This window comes from Talpa europaea, assembly GCF_964194135.1.
Source record: "Talpa europaea genome assembly, chromosome: 4".
Classification (NCBI taxonomy): Eukaryota; Metazoa; Chordata; class Mammalia; order Eulipotyphla; family Talpidae; genus Talpa; species Talpa europaea.
The window spans coordinates 37,616,130-37,638,205 of record NC_140070.1 but is presented as its reverse complement, the minus strand read 5'-3'; the positions used below and the strand labels follow the sequence as shown (position 1 = coordinate 37,638,205).

The 22,076-nt window shown below is 38.4% G+C and overlaps 1 pseudogene across 1 annotated transcript; it reads right to left on the bottom strand.

Moving 5' to 3' along the window:
• Positions 1-10,710: 10,710 nt before the first annotated feature.
• LOC311170205 (prohibitin 1-like) lies at positions 10,711-21,847 on the bottom strand (annotated as a pseudogene). Its single transcript has 2 exons — positions 21,796-21,847; positions 10,711-11,464 (listed from the first exon to the last, which is right to left on the bottom strand). The product of its transcript is annotated as a prohibitin 1-like (transcript).
• Positions 21,848-22,076: the final 229 nt, after the last annotated feature.

The following is a 22,076-nucleotide window of genomic DNA, read 5'->3' as shown; positions in this document are numbered from 1 at the left end:
GGTGATTTGTTATGACAGTGCAGAAGCCAGTATGCCACTTCCTCATCTCCCATTCATTCTACTGCTATTTTCAGTCCCTTCTCATCACTCTACTAAAACAATTACAGTTAAGGTCCCAGTTATATTTTGTTGCCAAGTCCTGCAGAATCTTTTCAGGCCTGTCGACTGTGATATGGCAGCAGTATTTGATGCTCTTACTATAAAGCTCATCTCCTTTGAATTCTATTATACCACTCTCCACTTTTTCCTGTCTTCTCTGTCAACTCCTCATTTTCCTTCTATGGCTTCTTTTCCTTTTTTCCAGAGTTTTAATTTTTCTTCCCATTTTATGACCGCTGTCTGATTGCTCTCATTCTTCTTCATGACAGCTACTACGTCACGATGGAAGAAGTTGTTGATGAGGAAAAGTTTTCTCCACTCTCTTAGGTTCACTATCTAGGGGCCTGTGAATTAAACTGAAAAAAAGACAGATTCAGAAGAAAAGGCATACAATTGAAGGATATGATTTTTATTAATGGGAAGTTAGGCCATTTAGCCTATGGAAGATAAGAGATGACTATAAAAATATCACAAAATTCTTATTAATTAAAAACTTAATTAAGTTTTTATTTTATGCAAGGGAGTTCTTAGAAATCTGAAACTCAAGGAAGTGGTTAAACTTGGGGGTGTCGTATGTCATTTTTAACAAAAGAAAGGATTTAGGCTTCAGGGCATGATAAATCATTGAGAAGTGGCTCAGAAATATATGGTGGAAACTAATGGAAAATGATGATGATTTTAGTAAGGTTTGTGTGTGCAGACATCTCCATTTCTGGTGTAAGAGTCACTGCCCTTTCTCTGGGATAAGATAGGGGGACACCTTCACAAGGTAAATATATGCCCTACTTTTACGGAGATAATGGAAGGGCATAGAATGCTTCCTGTATCTGTTGATTCTTAATTGCCTTCAGCGCAAAGTAATTCTTACGCCAAAATGGTACATTTTGGTGCGACATATCCTAATTCCTTTCAAAGTCTTTATCTAATCTATATCTCCATGACTGTTCTTACTTAATGAACATTTGCTTTTTGGTCCCAATGACACCTTCAGAAAATCTTGTATTAAAGTGAAGTCACTCATATTCCATTTTTACTGGACCAAGTTTCTCCTCTTATAGTCTCTATTTGTGAACAGCACCATCATCCAAACTGTATTGGCTAGGATTAAGAATGAATAACAGAAAACCTCAAATAACAGTGGGTAAAAATAGACTTTGGGCTCCCATACAAAAGAGATTCAGATCTAGACCATTAAGGATGACATGATGGGTTTTTAGTGATAAAATAGCAAGCTAGGGTCTCCCTGGTGGCACAAGGGGTTAAGCACAGCACTGTGAAGCTATCCACAGCCTCTGTAGCACAAGTTCGATCCCTGGCCACCAGGGAGATGACCCACATGGCGCAGCACACCTCTCCTGTCTTGCCTGCTGCTTCCCTGAGCAGTGTTTTTCAGACAGTCTGCCTGTTCTGTTCCCTACTCTGTCTCTGGTGAATCCTCTCACTGTTCCCCCCCCACATCTCTGGCCTGTACCCCAGTTCTTGTATGCATACATAAATAAATCTTTTTTTTAAAAAGTATAATGTTCCTATTTGTTATGATTAAAAAAAAATAGTAAGCTACTTCCGCCTTTTTGCCCCAGTAACATAGAGGCACATTTTTTTGTCCTCAGAGTTACCTCATAATTTAAGGTAGCTGCCAGAGATCCTGACATTCTGAGGTATAAGCAGGAAGGAGGAAATCAGGAAGGTCAGCTAAGGCTGTATGGGAGACAGGAATATGTGAATTTTAATAGAATATATTGTTACCCTGGATAAAGTTGAAGTTCTGCTACCAACCACGAAGGGGAGAATGGGTAATATGTAGAATGCTAGCTCTGAAACCACCGTTTCTCTGCACACACACCTCCATTACCAAAGCCCAAAATCTGAAGTCATCTTTTGTTTCTCTCTCTTATACTTTAATGTAATTTATCCTCAACAGCATAGATTCATCTTTCATCATTCTTACTTTCTTAATTCATATTTTCCCTATTTTAAGCTGTGATGATATTAATAATAGCAATAACCAATATTTATTGAACTCTGGCCATGTATCACTATGCAATTTAAAAGAATAGCAGGCATCTGAGAAAAGATTAGAGCACTTTGTCCTATTGTCATGAATTCTTTTTTTTTTAATTTTTACTATGCAATTTTAAGTGCATTTTCTGATTTTTTATCACCATAACAACTCCACTGGGTGGGTAATATTATTATATCAATATACCTGATAATTAAATGGAAGTTTAGGAGGTTAAGAAACTTGCTCAAAGTTCCATAGTTATCAAGGGTCAGAGCTTGAATAAATACTATATCTTTATACTCTCAGCTACTGCTTCTCACTCTTTGGCAGAAGGAGGCCTGGGTCTGGGTCTTGGGTCCATGACAGAATTCAGTCCCTCAACCATGTTCACTTTCAGGTCAGGATCCCTCCAGGCCCTTCTGAATTTGAGTGATCACTTTGTGGTCTCTCAAAGTCAAATCTGACCCTGCTTTGTCCCTGGTTAATACCATCAGTGGTTGTTTGTATCTTTCAAAATAAATCCTAAAGCCTTTAGCTGTCACATAATCCAAGCCCATCATCCTTGCCAGTTTCTGATAAATAGCCTATACCTAAACTATATTGAATGTGAAATTTTCTGACATGCAGTATATTCTCTGTGGGCTTCAGCACTCACTGTTCCATCTGCCTAGGACACTGTCCTAATTCCCCCATGCACCCTTCATCTGGACTCAATTCATACCTTACCTCTTCGAGAAATATTTCTCTTCACCTAGTTTAGGCTAATACCCTTTCCTGTCAGCTTTATAGACTTTTAAACTAATGGACAGTACACACATTATTTTGTAGTTGTATATTTTCTATTTTTTTTTTAGCATATTTGCCAATCTTCTTGAGAGAATGGACCAACTGTTAATTGTCTTTTCATCTCTAGGACCTAATAGAGTTTGTTGAATTAACAAATGCACATCCAGAATAAAGTATATACCAGACAATTATCTGTTTCTCATGAATAGATAATATTTACATCCATATTTCTAAGATAAAAAAAATGTAGTAGTGAATGGACACAATGTCAGGTGTTTGTCATAAAAGAAATATGGCACTTAGGTGTCTGGCATACTTGAGTGGGAAGAGCGATGGTCTCACCTGGCATTGTAGGGATGTGGATTTTGAAATAGATCCATGTTTTAATTCTGGCTTTAGTACTTTTAAGTCTTATAGCCTTGGGAAAATTATTTAACCTCTTTGAATTTTGGAATCTTCAGTAAAAACAGAGTTAATTATGGTGACCTGTTGGATTGTTGTAAATAAGAATATATAGCGTGAGAGATCTGGTTTAATGTTTGTCATGTGGAAGAAAACCACCCAGTAATCATCCACTTAATCCTTCTTCCCACCCTTTCTTTGTTCTACTCCGCTTTCCTTGCCCCGTGTCCATCCCAGACAGACTTCATGTCAGTGGAGTAAAGGACGCAATATAAAGTTGGGAGTTTGCATCTCAGGCTGACTACTGACTGTATATTTTAAAAAGTGTGTAATCTGCTTTCATTTAATTCCTTGAGTTACATTTCTTTGTTTCATGCCCAGCCCCTTACATAATGCTATGTGTGGAATTTATGCAGTAACACTTATTCATTCAGGAAATATCATTGGGCCCCTATAGTTTCTAGTTAAAGAGCCATTGCTGGAAGAAGGATTTCCATGATGGGGAAGGGTGGGTTCTGGGGGAGACAGCAGCTGCTGACCCGCAGCTGTTGACCTGGCCAATCAGGACCAACTCAGAGCCATCTGCCTGGGCAGCACTTGAGTGGTTGGACATAGAAAGAAATGAAAACCAATCAAGAAAGATGACCTTTCTTGGAATCAAGCAATTTGCAAACAGCTGCAGAAATCCTGGGACCCCAGTAAGAGCAAGCCTATTTGCCTGCCTTTTATGTTGGACTCACATCAAACTCATTAATGTCAATAAGAAAGAAATTGAGCTTGTCTTTGTTGTAAGCCTAATGAACACTTTGCTGGTTGCACTAAATTTCTCCCTTTGATTTTCCCCTCTTTGCCTTTTTTATATCCTTTTATTTAACGTCCTTCTTGGCAGAAGCTCTTTCACTCTGTATTTTCAAACAAGGGAGGGGAGCTAGAACTAAGAGGATGAGAAGTTGAAAAATCAAGTAAAACTTTAAAGTGAACATTTAGGTTTTCTCCAAGGTGATATACTTAGATTCTCCCAAATCCAAATCTGGGAAAACTCTGCCCTAGTGTGGGTGGTTTGGTGAGGTTGTTTTGGGTTAGAATTCACATCAAGGAAGAGCAAATTGTCCCTTTTTGCCCAGCCATTTTGCCATATGAGATACCTCATTTGGAGTTAGAAGAGAATGAAATTAAGAAAATGATACCATTTAAAATCACATAAAAAATTAAATACCTAGGAGTGAAACTAATGAAGGAAGTGAAGTACATAGACAAGGAAAACTATAAGACTTTATTAAAAGAAGTAGAAGATACAAACAAACAGAAAGCTATTCCCTGCTCATGGATTGGAAGAATCAACATTGGCAAAATGACCATCTTACCTAAAACAATATACAGATTCAATACAATTAAGTAAAAATTTCAATGGCATTCTTTTGAAGAAATGGAACAGATATTACTGAAATTTATGTGGAATCAGAGAAAATCCTGAAAAACCAAAGCAATCCTGATCACAGAGGAAAAGTGGTGTTATCACATTTCTAGACTTCAAACTATGCAATAAAGCCATAATAATTAAAACCTGTGGTACTGGAACAAAAACACACACACACATAGACCAATGGAATAGAATTGAGCCCAGAAATAAACCCACATGTATATGGACGGCTAATCTGTGACAAACAAATCAAGAATATACACTGGGAACAAGGAAAGTCTCTTCAGTAAATGGTGTTGGGAAAATTGGGCAACTGCATGCAAAAGAATTAAACTAGACAACTATCTTATTCTACACACAAAAATAAACTCTAAATGGATAAAAGACTTGGATGTAAGATCTGAAACCATAAAATATATAGAAGAAAACATAGGCAAGAAATTTCAAAACCTAAGCTTCAGTGATGTCTTTGAGGATTCACCCCAGCAGCAAGGAAAACAAAAGAGAATATAAACAATTGGTATTACATCAAACTGGAAAGCTTCTGCACAGTGAAGGAAACTGTAACTAAAGAGATACCTCACTGAATGGGAGAAATATTTGCATGCCATACATTTGACATGGGACTGATATTAAAGATCTACAAAAGACTCCTACAACTCAACAAAAAGAAAAAAAAACTCGATCAGAAAAATGGGCAGAAGAGCTAAATAGAAACTTCTCCAAAGAAGACATACTGATGGCAGACAGGCACATGAAAAAAACAATCATCATCACTTATCATCAGGGAAATGTAATCAAACCCATCATGAGATACCACCTCACATATGTGACAATAGCACATATCAAAAAGGCCAGAAACAAGTAGTACTGGTTAGGGTGTGGAGCAAAAGAAACCCAAGGAACCCTCTTACACTGTTGGTGGGAATATAAAGTGGTCCAGTCCCTATGGAAAGCATAATGGGGGTTTCATAGAGATTAAAAATGGATCTACCATATGATCTAGCAATTTCACTTCTAGGCATCTATCTGAAGAATACAAAAACATTAATTGGAAAGGAAACTTGCATTCCCATGTTTATTGCAGCACTATTTACAATAGCTAAGATATGCAAACAGTGCTCAGAAACAGATGAATGAGTGGATCAAGATGTGGTGTACACACACACACACACACACACACACACACACACACAAGGAATACCGCTCAGGGATCAAAAATAAACTCGTGCCATTTGCAACAACATGAATGGAGCTGGAAGGGTTTAAGAGGATAGGATAGCCAGAAGGAGAAAGATAAACACCAGATGGTGTCACTTACATGTGAAATATAGAGAAATCAAACAAAGGGTCAGACAAAACAAATCTTAAAACTAGCTCTTGAAAGCTGAACATATAACTGAGGCATCTAGAGGGTGAGAGTGAGGAAAAGTGGTGATTCCTTACTCGAAGAGGTGGGGAGGGAGCACAGTGGATTATGGTGGAGGGCTATGGGTGCTTTGGTTGTTGGTGCACCATAGTGACTATACTTACAAAAGACTAACAAGGTTGTAAACCTTAATTAAAAAAAAATCTTATTTGAAAATGTTGGTAAGTTAGGTCTCTACCTTACCTCTAAGTGGTATGTTAAGTTGTGGGTAACACAAACTCCATCTCAAATTGATGTAAGCAAAAGGGAGACTTTATTAGCTCATCTAGCTGAAAAATCCCAGGGAAAAGCTGGCTTAAGTAATGTCAGATGCAGAAGTGTTTCTCTGCATCTCTTGGCTTTATCATCAGCTTTATCAGGAGACTTCCTGTGGAGGTTTTAGGCAATTGCTGGATATTATCTACCCAAGTCTAAATTAAACAGAAAAAAAAAGTATCTTTTCCCTATAGTTCTTCTATAAATTGTAGGATTAACTATGATTACACCAATTTGGGATTACTGAGCCAATCCCTGTGACAGGGAATGAAGTTTGCCAGTTGGCTAGACCTGTGTCATATGTTCACACTGACTAATTGCTGGACGAGGAAATGCTGGCCTCTTAAGTCTTAGTTATACATTCTACTCTTGATCTGGAATGGGTATACCCAAACCACGTGGCCTGAGAATAAAGGTTTGCGTTCCTGAGAATAAGAAAGAAAATTTGGGATACTAGTGTTGTAAAGAGGAATGAATTCTAGGCAAACTGACCAAATCAAACAATTATCCACGAAGTCTGGGTCATGGGTAGAAAGATGAAATGTCTCTTAAGTAGAATAATGCTTTTCAAAGTCATAGACAACTACCACGCCTCTGAACTTTATGTTTTATTCTAATACTCCAATAACTATCATAATCATAATTATAATAAACATTTTAGTAACTACCGTAAGGATATGGAATAAATTATTTTGTTACACATTGCCTCATTTTATATATATATCAGTCTTGACAATTCATTTTTATACTTTATCAGACTCTATCTGCTTTTTCGGTCACTTCCAAAAGCTGACAATCATATTCTTCTTTCCTTTAAAATATTTATTGTTTGGTTCACTGATTAGAAAAACCTCTCTCACTTGTAACATCTTAATCTTTGGAATATTACTCAGCATTCAAAAAAGATAAACACATGCAATTTGCTGCAACATGGATGGCGCTGGAAGGGATCATGCTCAGCGAAATAAGCCAAAAAGAAAAAGAAAAATACCGGATGGTCTCACTCATAGCAGGAATCTAGAAAACTTAAATAAGGGACCAGGAAAATGAATAACTATAAGAAAGTGAAAATCAAAATCAACAAAAAACTATGAACCAGAGACACTTTTAGGGGGGCGGGGGCGGGAGGGGAGGGATTGGGGTCAGAATGGGGGGCTGCAATTGTATGGGGAATATAACAATAAAATTTATAAAAAAAAAACATCTTAATCTAAAGTATCTTTTGGATATTTAAAACTTAACTAAGAATGAAAAACTATATGTCAGTAGAAGATATGTGGTGGACTATTTTGTGATTAGAAGAACATTTGAACAAAACTTTTATTACATCATACTAAGGATTTATTTTCAGTAAGAACATTTTGGACAAAGTTTGCTGACAGGAAGGTTTGGAGAAGATGTTAGCAGTGTCTGAAACTAGCAAGGTCATATTTTCTAGAATATTCAAAGAACTTCAATTCAACAAGAAAACATCATAAACACCAAGAAAAGAAATGGGCAAAACATATGTAAAGGCAGCTTACAAAGAGAAAACCATGGAAGAACTACAAGTACGTGAAGACGCATTAGTTTGTAGAGATAGGCAATTGACAAAATAATGTACTATGTCTCCAATTTAACAAAAAAACCTGGAAAGCTGAGATTTACCGCATCTCAATGTAATATAAAGTAGCAATATGCCCTCAAAGTGGTGTTACAGACAGTCAGTTAAGTTAAACAGTAACCCAGTGATCTAGCAAAGTCTGTTTTGGGTGTACCCAATAAAACTGCAAATCCATAAGGGACAGGTATGAGAACATTCTTTGCAGTGTGTTTGGAGGGAGGTAGTATGTCTTTGAGGGTTTAGTCAGGAAAGAGAAACCACACAACAATTTGAGCAGGAATGTGGAGTATAAAGAACTATTAGTTAGGACGGGATATTTGAGTAACATGGTATTGGTTAAGTGAGAACTAGCGAGAACACTAAGGAATTTTTAAGGTGTAGCCATGCCCCCACCTCTGAGCTAAGTGCCCAGGGCTCTTCCAGGGCTAACTCCTCTGGGGCTAGGGTTGTGACCTTGTTGAAGAGGGTGTGTTTGTGGTTCTATAGATGGCAGAGAAGTACCTCTGGTGTAGTACCAGTGTAACTTGCTGAAAATCCATAGTCTAGAAGGTTTGCCAGAAATTGTAGAATACTGGGGAAAGCTGTTCATAGGGAGGTAGCTGGAAACACTCAGCTATAAAACAGCATGAAGGAGGATGCAGGGAATGCTGTCGGGCTGCCGTGTCATGCAGGAACTGAGGCAACTACAGCACTTACCTGTCTGTAGAGAGTGGCGGTGGTCCTGGGGTACTGCATCCTGGTCACTGGCTGTCTCTGGGTGTAGCTGCCTGCCTGCCTGCCTTGCACTGCAGGAGCCTGGCATCTGGGAAGCTGAGAAGCTGCCTGTGCTCAGAAGCCCAAGGAAAGATCACTTCAGAGGCAGGGAAGGAATGCCTTCCTCCTGAAATGTTTTTCCATCTCTTCTGTTGACAAAGCTTAACATTGTGTCAATTGACAAAAGAAAAATATTAAAAGGGCCCACATTAATTTCCACAGAGCAAGCACTAAGTTGACACCTGCTACAGATGGTAGTTGATGGTAATCTGAGTACCTGTGGAAGTGGGTAGACAACACCACAGGAAGTCTGCAGATCAGGCTGACAGCTGAACTGGGGGGCCTTCCTGGTGGCGCAAGGAGTTAAGTGTCAGCACTATGAAGCTATCCACAGCTACTGCAGCATGAGTTTGATCCCCGGCCAGGGAGGTGACCCCATGGGGCAGCAGACCTCTCCTGTCTCACCCACTGCTCCTCGCAGCAGTGTATTTCAGTCAGTGTGACTGTTCTGCTCCCCACTCTATCCTCTCACTCCTCCCTTCTGCCCTTCCACCTCTGGCCTGTACCCCACCTCTTATATACATAAATAAATAAGTCTTTTAAAAAAAACAGCAAAAAAGCTGAGATGGAGAGAAGCATTTCTATTGACATTACCTGAGCCAGTGTTTCCCTGGGAGGCAGATAGATGAGCTAAAGTTGCCCTTTAGCTTACATTAGTATAAGATGGATATTTTATTACCTGCAACCTAAGTTATCACTTAGAAGTTAAGTAGAAGCCTAACTTAACCAACCTTCCCAAATGAGGTATTTTATATGGAGAAGTGGCTGAGCAGAGGGAAAAGATCCCCTCTCTCTTGGTGTGAATTCTAACCCACAACAACCTCACCTCACCATCCATTAGACTAAGGCAGAGTTTTTCCAGATTTGGAGATGAGAGAAAAGTTTAACTCTCACTTGAAAACTTTTCTTGACTTTTAAACTAAGTGCTATATATATAATGTTTAGTAGCAAAAGTCTCTTTTTCAGTGTGCATGCGTGCGTGCATGCGTGTGTGTGTGTGTAAAGCAACATGGATAGAATTCAAAACTAGGAGTTGGGTGAAGAAAGGAAGAATCACAATAAGATGCAGAGCATAATACTACCTCCGTTAATGCACACATAACAATATTTTTTTTGCTAGATTACATTTAGACAGAAAGATATATATATATCAAGCACTTTAGAATGTTTGCTATGGGAGAATGGAAGTCAAGGTAAATACAAATTTTTAAAAAGGAGCTTCTTATAGACTATTATGATAGTGTGCCATGCTCTAAAGAGTCTATGTAAATTAACTCTTGACTCATGGAGTCTAAAATTAAAAAAAGTATTTTTATCATTAGAAATATACAGACAGCATTTTCTCAGTCTCAAAAAATGCTTCTTGATTTACCACATCTTTGGGATGAGTGATATTTTTTCATGATTTGAGGACCAAATGGAAAGTTATCAAACCAGTAATGTAGGACATGATGAAAATGGACATTAAACCAAAATATCAGTAATTTAGTACAGAGCTTTTAAAATACAAAAGATTTGCTCAAAAAGGGCAGTAGGGGGAAGAGCCTAAAAATGACATTTTTTAAAAATTAACAGCATGCCAATTCAACTGTATAAGTAAAGTATTAAAACCATGAGATCATAGAATTGAATTGCCACAAGGTACATCATTAAAATAAACATTTTTTCTGACAAAAATTTGCAACTTTAGTAATACAATAGTTTACTTCAGCAAACACTTAAAGGAATGTAGTTTCTTTTTCTTTTTTCAAAGCGCAAAAGTGATTTTACTTTTATTTCCTTCATGTTAAGCCTATCATGAAATTTCACAGTGATTCCTGGGGAGGGGCCAGATGGAGGGTGGTGTGAACGCTTACTGGGGCTGCGGCCCTGATGCCCAGTGTGGCCTGGGCAGGGCCTATCTACTGGGGCAGGTAGGTAATGTCCTCCGGGGCCTCCAGCTTGCACAACTCCATCAGGATGTAGCCCACAGTGGCAAGCGAGTTGGCCATCAGCTCAGCAGCCTTGGAATCACCCTGCAGAGATGATGGTGACCACTGTCTGCTGCATAGCTTTTTCCACCACAGCTCTGGTCTTCTCTGCATCCTATGAGCCACCTATTTGGCTTGACAGCTTCTGTGATCTCCCCAAAAGTCAGATGTGTCAAAGACGCATCATCTGGGATGAGCCTAAAAGTTGCTGCTCACCCCAAAAAGTCATCATTCATCTGCCTGGAGACCAGTTCTCCTGGGTGATTAGTTCTTCAGCATCCAAGCAAGCCACTACCTACTTTAGGATTTCTCCAGGGATGTTTGGCAGTACTCATTCATCATAGTCCTCTCCAATGCTGGTGAGGGTGCTGGGAAGCTGGCTGGCGACCTGCTGGGCAAGCATTGCAGGATGATGTTGACATTTGGTAAGTCTTTGCTGCCAGGGATTATTGGCACGTTATGTGGTCAGGAGCGGCAAAGAGAATTAGTTTTTGTACCCAAGGGATGAGAAAATGAGTCCTTTTCCTTCTCACGATGTCCTGTGTAGCACGGAAGCCATGAAAGATGACAGCTCTGTGCCCAGTGTCTGTGTTATACACGATTGAGTTCACCACGCCTCCAGCAACAGCTAAGGCTAGGGCCAACTTGCTGATGGATTCAAGCACTTTGGCAGTCTTGTCTGCTGCTGCTGGCCAGGCTCATACCTACTTCCACTCTCACCCTCACATGGACTTCTCAACCCCTGTAGCTTGTGAAAACAAATATTCACAGGTTCAGAAATGTAAGTCAACAATCCTTGAAACTATTACTATTAAAACAAATCTTTCAATATTGCAAGAGAGCTCATTGTTCACAAACATACTTAGAAGCTCAACTTTATTTTGACAAGATGCAGGATAAGTCTACAATTAACTTAAATTTTATGGTGTGTTGTATGTGAATGTTCACTAAGCTTTTCTTCGACTCTAACAAGATGGCATGTCTAGTTGAATATTTTGTCTTCTCAAAGCACCCATTCAACTGCCTTCCAGTTCTTTTCAAGGGTTTCCATTATACTGCTAATTAGGTTTTGTAGCCTTTGGCTTCACTTACATTTTCTGGCCAAGACTGAATTTAAAAATATGGACACTCCTCAAGGAAAATGTTATCAGGCCTGTGATTTCTCTAGTGGGTGCTCTGAGTCAACCATTTACCAAGACCGTCAAGTATTAGGATTTTGGAATTTTACGTTTTGGACGGATGGACACTGGGAAATATGCTGCTAGACCGAGTTAAAGTGTTTTGAAGTCAAGGATTTTGTTGCCTTTTCTTTGCGTTCCCCATGTGAAATGCAGATATATAATAAATATCATGTATATACTGATATTGTTCCTCCTACTCTCATTGAACTCTGTAGCAAAACCAAGAGGGAATGTGAACAGCAAATAAATACCGTCACGTGTCTCTAAAGATGGGGATATGTTCTGAGAAATGCATCGTTAGGCGATTGCCTTGTGGGGACATCATAGGGTACAATTACACAGACCTCGATGGCATAATCTATTGCACACCTAATATCTATGTGAATTCTGCCATCACACATGCAGTTGTCATTGACTGAGATGCCATTATCCAGCACCTAACTGTCATGTTACAAGTTATTGCTCAGACCCGTATCTTGGATTTTACGTTTTTCTTGTTCATGTTGTTATTGTCTGAAGTATTTCTGGATTTTATTTTAACCCCATAACCAAACTTTTATGAATCCTAACTGTATCTATTCCAAGTTGGTGAGCAAATAGTTACTTACCAGGGAAAAATATTAAGTGCTGATATGCCAATTATACCAATCTCTGAGCTTAGAAAAGCAAATTTAGGGGTCTCCCTGGTGGTGCAAGGGGTTAAGCACTGCACTATGAAGCAATCCACAGCCTCTGCAGCACAAGTTTGATCCCTGGCTTGCCAGGGAGCAACCCACACGGTGCAGCAGACCTCTCCTGTCTCTCCCACTGCTCCTCTCAGCAGTATATTTCAGTCAGTCTGCCTGTTCTGTTCCCCACTCTGTCTCTGGTGAATCCTCTCAACTCCTGCATCTCTGGCCTGTACCCCAGCTTTTGTATACATAAATAAATAAATCTTAAAAAAAAGAAAAGCAAATTCAGATTGCACACTCCAATAAGATTGTAATAAGAGATACCATTTAATTGACTTCTGTCATAGCTATAAGGAAAAAAATCTGATAAGGGGTCCTTCTACATAGTTCTCTATTAATGTTTGGATTTAGATCTTATTGGGGTTGATTCATCTGGGTGAGATGAGCCTTCTAAAAGGGGAGATTTTGACATATAGGGGCAATCTTCTGCTTTCGACATGGAACCTCAGAAGGAAAAGTTATGGAACATTAACCCAAGGTGATGAAGGCATTCCCTTGATATTCATGCCAAGAATGACTTATGTTTCTCCTAAAATCTGCCCACCTTGCTACTTGAGCCACTGTGTGGGTATAAGGTGCCTAAGGTGTCATGGAAAAGACGTGAGCTTGGAATTTGGTACTGCGTCCCTTCTCTATGTGAATGGTGTCTAGAGACACTTAGGATGTGGGTATTCATAGGCAGACAGCATTTTCTCTCTTTGAGGAAGTCTTTGCATGTGTAGAGGGGTGGGGGTGTATGTAAATAAGTGTATACAACATAAAGAGGGTGTGTGTGTGTGTGTGTATTTAGGAACATGAATAGAGCAGCTGACAGGTAGCTATAGACTAGGATTTGAATGCTGTCAATGAAAATTTTCCCTCATCTGGCCCATCTAAATATTCCCTTTATGGGCTCTGTTAATACTCGTGGTGCCTAAAATCCTGACAGTTATTCATGCTTTTAATTAAGTTATAGACTGACAGATACCTCTGTCAGAGACCTCTATCAGCATACAAATGTTTGAGGGTAGTTAATATATTAAATAATATGCCACAGTAACTTGCTCTCAGTTTATGGAATTTGCCAGAAACAGCTAGACTATTTAGAATTAGAAAACTGGAATAGTAAGTTTTGATGGGGTGTTCTTGGGTGGTGGTTGAGGAGGAATCAGGAAAGGTCTGAATCTGGGAGGCTCTAGGTTTTGCAATCTGTTTCATTGAGCATTTGAAAAGGATAACTTGAACAGTTAAGAGCATCAAAAGGTTGTAGGCATGGAAAGCAGAGAAAAGGGAATCTGTTTTTCAAAAGATGAACAAAATGCTTATGTCACAAATTTTCTGAAACCTGGTTCCCTCTCTCTTTAGTTTAATTGCACTTAGGTCTAGACAGGTCTATATATAACAAAATAGTTTTGTGTCTACATATTAAAGTCTCCTAGCCAATATGTACATCTGGAATCCTTGTGCATGACTATCCTGAGATACAAGGCTGTAGGTCTCATTATTATAAATTGTGACACTACAGTGTTGAGCAATAAGTAATTAATTTTGAGTAAATGAAATGAAAGAAAACAGAAAGTCAAGTTACTGTATAATGGGGCAAGATGGTGAAACAGTGTAAGTAAAGGGACAAGTTAACCAAACATCCAGGTGAAGTTGGATGGATAGAAGAGTAACCTACTTGAATAATGTGCTGAGCTACTAGGATAATAATTCATTGAAACTGAGCAGCGCTGATTTGCAAAGCAGGGACGTCTTTCTTTCTTTCCTTTTGAGGAAAAAGATTTTATTTCCATACTGCAGGTGGCAGCATTGCTGGCCACAATCCCTGCTTAGCCATGGCTGACTGAGTTTTTATGATGAATCTGCCAAGGCAGAAATGCTTGTTTGCATTACAGGAGACTGAAGCTTTTTAGAATTTCATTAAGAAGAGAAAGACCACTCTTATTGCTATTACAATCATTTTACATTTTCAGTATGTCTCTAGAGTAGACAAATACACAAGCACTGTTATGAGTTCCTGGGTGGCTATTTCAAAAGCCAAGGAAAGAATTTGTTAAATCTTGCCTATAGTGAAAATAAATCTATTGCTTTTAATTGTATTTACAAAAGAATATTAGTAGGTACATCTTGGTGAGACTGGAGTCTGGAAACAGTCATTGTGTTGGGTTATAACCTCACTCTTTGTTTTCAGTTCGAGAAGTTGTTCTTTTGTGTATTTTTATTTTCTTCATTCTGTTTATCTGTTGAATAATGCCTTATTAAGCAGTAATAATTGGTAAGTTCCCACCATGTTCTCAGTTTTGTGCAGAACATATAAGTTTTGAGATTATGAGCTCCTGAAATAGCCATTTTATCTTAATTATGGTGTACTCCCAATATGGACAGAACACATGTAAAAACAGTGCTATTTAATATTTACTCAGTACTTATTCTGTACTAGCCATTGTTCCAAATGCTTTATATTTGTTATTACATTAAATTCTCATCACAATGCCTTGAAGAATGTACTACTACTATCTCCATTTTATAAATGAGGAAACGGAGACATAAGGAGAATGAATAGCCTCTAGTATATGAGTAATCAGGATATGAGAATCTGCATGGTTTTTGGTTTGGTATCCCTTAGAATGCTATTTGAGTGAGGTCCTTAAAAGCTTAAACAGAGCAGTATTTCTGGGGGTTGTCAAAGTCATAGAAATAGAGAGTAGAATGGGATCAGCCAGGCACTGGAAAATGGTAGGAACGAGGAGTTGTTGTTTAATGGATATAGAATTTTAGTTTGTAAGATGAAAAATTTCTGGTAATCTTCTGTTTATTAATGTGATACATTTAAAATTTCTGAACTGTACACTCAAAAGTGACTAAGATGTTAAATTTTATGTTATGCTTTTACTACAATTAAAAATTTAAAAGAAACTTGTCTAAGGGAAACACATAGACGTCACATGTTGTCATTATGTAGTGAGTTCAGTTTGTAGTTAATGAAAATTTCATTTGAGACTCTTTGCCTATTAAAATCATATTTGTTGGACCAGCAAGCAAAGTAGTCTGTTTGCTTGTATTTCTTTATGTTCCTAACAATGTATTTTAAAAAATATATATTCATTCAAATTACCAAAAGCCCTTGAAAATAAGTTACTGATAAACTTTTCAAAAATAGTGATAAAAACACATTAAGTTTACCATTTTAACAATTTTAAGTGTATGTTAAATAATGTTAAATATCTTCACATTGTAGTGCAACAAATATCTAGAAATTTTTCATCTTGCTATACTGAAATTCCATACCCATTAAAAAATAATTCTGTCCCAAACCTCCTCTGGTCTTTGGCAACCACCTTTCTATTTTGTGTTTTATGATTCTGACAACTCAGATACTTAATATGAATGGAATCTTATATATTATCTTAATATTATCGTTTTGTGACTGCTTTATTTCACTTACTGCAATGTCATTGAGGCATGTGACAGGATTTCCTTTTTAAAGTTGCATAATATTCCATTGTATATATAGAGTCATGTGTTGCTTAATGTCGTCTCAGTTAACAATGGGCTATATCTATAATAATGGTTCCAAAAGTACAATTTATAACCTAGGTGTGTGGTAGGCTATATAACTGAGATTTTTTAAATTGTACTCTGACATTCACACAAAGATGAAATTTAATGATGCTTTTCTCAGAACATATCTCTGATATTGTGGTGCAAGACTGTGCACTTTATTTTCTTTAATCCATTCATTTGTTGATTGACATATGTGTTGCTCTCATTTCTTGGCTGCTGTCAATAATGCTGAGATGAACATGGGTGTGTTGATACCTTTTTGAGATCCTGTTTTGAATTCTTTTGGACATAGATCCAGAAATGGCATTAGTGGATCATATGGTAATTCTGTTTTTAGTTTTTTTGAGAAACTTCCATGTTGTCTCCCTAATGACTGTATTATTGATATTGCCAACAACAGTATACAAAGGCTCTATTTTTTCTGCCTCCTCGTCAACACTTGTTATTTTCTGTGCTTTTGATAGTGAGCATCCTCATAGGTATGAGATGGTATCTCAATATGGTTTTGATTTGTATTTTTGTTATGATAAGTGATGTTGAGCATCTTTTCACATGCTTGTTGGATATTTATATATCTCCTTTGGAGAATTTTCTATCCAATGCCTTTGTCCATTTTTAAATTGGGTTGTTTTTTGGTTGTTGATTTAAATTCCTTACATATTCTAGAATTATCAGATATATGATTTGCAAATATTTGCTTCCATTTTGTAGGTTTCCTTTTAACTCTGTAGGCTGGTTCCTTTAACAAGAAGAAGTTTTTAAGTCTGATGTAGTCCCATTTGTCTCTTTTTAGCTTTTGTTGTCTGTGCTTTTGATGTCACGTCGAATAAATCATTGTCAAATCCAACTTCCCAAAACTTCCCCCTATATTTACTTCTAGTTTTAGGTCTTACATTTACATCTTTAATCCATTTTGAGTTAATTTTTTTTATATGGTGTAAGGTAAGGGTCCAACCTCATTCATCTGCTTATGGATATCCAGTTTTACACACACCTTTGTCCTTGTCCCATTGTGTAGCCTTGATCCCTTGTCAAAAATCATCTGGTCAGGGCTTCTCCAGTGGCGCAGCAGGTTGAGCGCAGTGCTTGAAGCTGTCCACAGCCTCTGCAGCACTGGTTCGAGTCCTGGCCGGCAAGGAAGATACCCACATGGCACAGCAGACCTCTCCTGTCTCGCCTGCTGCTCTCCTCAGCAGTGTTTTCAGTCATTCTGCCTGTTCTGCTCCCTGCTCTGTCTCTGGTGAATACTCTCACCCTCCCATACCTCTGGCCTATACCCTAGTGCTTGTATAAATAAATAAAATCTTAAAAATTTAAGAAGACTTAAATTTAAATAATTATTTTGCTCTGTAACTTCATGCAAATTACACAGTGTCTCTGAGCCAAGGGTTTTTTATCTTTAATGAAGATAATAATCCTAGGTGCCTCCTTGTTTTTTGAATGGATTGAATGATTTTCATGGCAAGAGAACACTTATGAATATTAACTATACTTATGAAATTATCAATACTATTACTGCTTTACATTTTTTTTTAAAGATTTATTTATTTATTTATACAAGCACTGGATACAGTCAGAAGCGCGGGAGGGTGAGAGAATTCACCAGAGCCAGAGCGGGGAGCAGAACAGGCAGACGGACGAAACACACTGCTGAGGGGAAGCAGCGGGCGCGGCAGGAGAGGTCTGCGCGCCATGTGGGACCCTCGCCAGCAGCCGGGGATCATACTGGCGCTGCAGAGGCTGTGGGCAGCTTCGCAGCCCAGCGCTCAAGGGCTGTGCCACCAGGGGAGGCCCAATGCTTTACATTTATATGACAAATCGTAGAGGAAGTATATGCTTTAGTCAGAGTAGATTATCTTAGCTTGTGGTCTAGAAGGCAAGAGTAATTCTTGTTTTGCTTTTGTATATATATATATAATGTAAAAACACAAACAACAAATTTTGGGGTGTTTTGGTGCTACTGACAATGACAATTGAGATAGTCATGAATAATATTCCAAAACATCAAAGGACAGTTTTTACTTAGGAAATCGATATAGCTGTAGTTTGACTCTTATATGTTATTCAATCCAAAAAGATATTAGGGATAAGCCCTATTAGAGACATGGAATATTTAAAAAGTAGAATTTCTTTCTTCTTTTCTTACTGTTTTGTTAATCCCATCACTTTGAGATCTAGCATATATAATTGTTAACATTCAGGGACACACTGCAGCTCAGTTCTTTATGTGCAAACTTTTTTACATAGTTGAACTCAAACTGTACATATAATTTGGCATCATATTTTTTTTTTTTTATAGAGGCATGCTTTATTTATTTGTTTGCTGGTTTGTTTGTTTGTTTTGTTTATACATGCACTGGGTACAGTCAGAAACACGGGAGGGTGAGAGAATTCACCAGAGCCAGAGCGGGGAGCAGAGCAGGCAGAAGGACCGAAGTACACTGCTGAGGGGAGCAGCGGGCGGCAGGAGAGGTCTGCACGCCATGTGGGACCCTCCTCTGGTGGCCGGGGAGCAGCCGGGGATCGAACCGGCGCCTCAGAGGCCGCGCGCAGTTTCGCAACCCAGCGCTCAACCGCTGCGCCACCGGGGAGGCCCAGCATCATATTTTTTTATACTTAAAACCATATTGTAGGCATTTTTCTAGTCTCAAACTTTCCATGAAGTCATATTAATGGTTGAATAATCAATGTTGTTTGTAGAATAGAACAATCAATAAATTGTTTGAATTTTGTTAATTGCTTAATGTTAGGCTTTCAATATTATTAAATTTTTAGCATTAATACTAAGATTTTGTTGTGTATGGTGGAACCACTGATCCAGATGCAACTTTTTTCTTTTTTTTTTAGGAGAATGAGCCAGACTTTCTGGGTTTAAGAACTATGTTTCCTATAGGAATTTTTAGTCAAAACAATTGCCAAAAAGCATATGGCATTCTTTCTGAAATTCAACAGGGACTTCATGAACTCTCTGAAATACCTGTAACTTTTGGGCCTTTAAGTTTCTTTTGTGAGATGGGAGCAGCAGGTGGTATTTCCGCTTCCTCTTATTAAAACCATCACTGAGTTGTCATTTCAGCAACATCTTAACAAATGAAAATCCTCCTCTGAGTCAATAGTAATTATAGGAATTTATCACAATTGCCAATCAAGGTGTTCTGAAGAGACTCATCTTTCTTGTTAAATTAGCTTTCACTGCACGCAAACAGTGAGTTATCTTTAGGAAATCAATTGCTGGGAAATTACAGCTTTCATGGAGTGATATAACCTTGCCAACTGTCTTGTTATACATAATTTTTCTACCAAGAAATTCAGCTGCGCTCATATAACTTATTTTTGGGGATCATACTTCAATGCAGGAAACGTGGGGAAGTCAAGTTGTAAAAACCCAGGAAGGGGGAAGAGGTAAAGACCTTGGGAATGTTCCAAGAACTTGTAGCCAATTAAACCATCACCCTAGGAAAGGTCAGTAGACTGGGGCTTGTCATCACAAAAGACTTTGATCCAGTGGATTTGGGGAAAAAAATCAGTCATGGGTAACAGATGTTACTGGCTACTCTGCATACCTACACTAGAAGAAACTTTAGTTATCAGGTACTTTGGTTATCAGATACTTTGAGCTTTTTTAAAAAGCAAATACATAAAAGGTCTTTCTGAAAAGTCTTGTTGATGTGGGATAATCAGGGATCATTTCTTGCAGCAGTTGGAGAAAGTTCATTTTAACATTTAATCCCTGATGCAGGTTTCCATACCAAATGTTGGCACATTGATGCTATAACAAGATGGTAATTAATATGCAATTAACCCAGAATTACTAGGGAATTAACATATGATTTTTAATTGAACTTGACTAAGCAATTTTTATATTTATTGGCAATAGCCAGTGTAGTTCCTCCTGGAACATTTGTGAATGCACTATACTATGCTAATGGTCATGAAAATCAGAAAAAATCCCAGACTCTCACATTAGTATGATCCAACCAAAGCATAGCATGTGTATACAGTGGATATGTTTTGGGAGGTTAGTATTTATGTGATGGTACTGTGTTAAGCACTTATTCCATACTTCCCATTGTCTTATTTAATCCTCTACTCAACACCATGAGGTCAGAATATCATTGTTCCCATTTTACAGATCAGGAAACTGAAACACTTGCCCAAGGCCACAAAGCTAAGAGATGAATAGAAGAAAGATTTGAATCTAGACAGTGAATTCTTGAGTCCACGTTCAATGCCTCTTCCCTTACTTGGTTCTCTAGTAGAGTTCCTAGAAGGCTATGCACTGATAATCATACCTGAAAGCACAACTCCTTCATTATCATAGTTTATTGGGTTTTTCTAAATAGTCTATTAGGTTTTTCTAGAGAATATCAGGGTCTATTTCTCTGTATAGAAACTTGGTCTCTCTTTGGTAGGTGGATAAATGCAAGCTCTGGAGAGGAGATTGCAAGGGCTTCCATCTATTTTTTTTTTTTCTACAAACACTTGTTTTATTTCAGATGAGTCACTTAACATTCCTAGATTCATTTGCTAAGTTTTCTATTTAAAAATAAACTTGCATCAGATGAAGACTATGATTCCTTCCAGAAATGGGATTTTTAATTCTATAGAATTAATCATTTTAGACACATTTCTGAATTATCATGTAGTTATAAAACTCTATAACATACTTTTAAATATGTGAATTAGGACAGAAAACCTGGTTAAGATCCACGATGATGTTATTGCCAAAAAGTCTCCTAGACTTGCTCACATAGAGAGACTGCCAGTGTACACAGTAATTTTTGGGAGCTAGAAAAGTCACCCACAAGTTGGGCACAGCCCCTTGGCCATGTGGCTTGGCATCAGATTGTGTGAAAAAGATTCTCCTTCCTGTGGGAACTGCGCGCGAGCCAGTGCAGAGCCTTGGTGAACGCTCCTGGTGCTAGATGGAGGTCAGCCCCCCCTTCTGCTTAGTAACACACCCTTGTATGTAAACAGTCTGCACAGTTCTGAGCCTGAATGAGTCAAAGACTGTGGTTGAAGGAAGCAGCGCAGGTAGATACAGGGTTAAGTTTTCTCTACCGGCGAGGGTGGCCTTCTCTCTGCAGAGTGAAATTGAGATGTCTCTCTGATTCTGTTTCTCATGTTTATAGGCTGCGGCTTCTGATGTATGTCAGGAGTGCTAATACTTGTTGGTTCCACGGGTTGATAGACTGGAGAGATAGTGTAAGGGCATAAAATCAACCTGCCATTCTTAGTTTCTCTCTTTGATCTAGCTATGAATTTAACGGCTGAAATAGTTTATGGCCAGCTCCTGTCTGGAGAGGCTGCTGGGGGAACCCTGCTCTGAGAAATCGTGCCCTTGTGCTAATTCAGGCTGCATCTGAACCAATCAAAACTAGGGTAATACGCATCTGGAGTTAGTATCTTTTCTCTCAGAATGGGAAGGGTGAGAATCTTGGAAGCTGCAGCCTTTGAATCAGAGCCCAAGGCCAAACACAATTTGATGGCTCTTTCCCTGCCCTTGGAGTCCCCTGGAGCCCCCAGTCACAAATCTATAGAAGGCAGCCGTTCTTTACCCTGAAGGGGCCTTGGAGCATCCTCCAGTTGTTCTCTGCAAGCTTCTGTCATTGCTGGAAGCAAATGGTACCCTCTTGGCCCCCAGGGCTTAAAGGTACAGGGCCTCTGCGCATCTTGGAAGCTGGTGGAGACAGGGCTGGCCGATGAGTATTCAGCAAAGAAACCAACTGATATACATTTAAAAGGGAAGTATAATTCTTTTTCTCTTATACTCATTTGCTATCACAAAACAACATAAAATGAAATAACAAATGAAAAATGTGACCTGTGGCCTCCATCT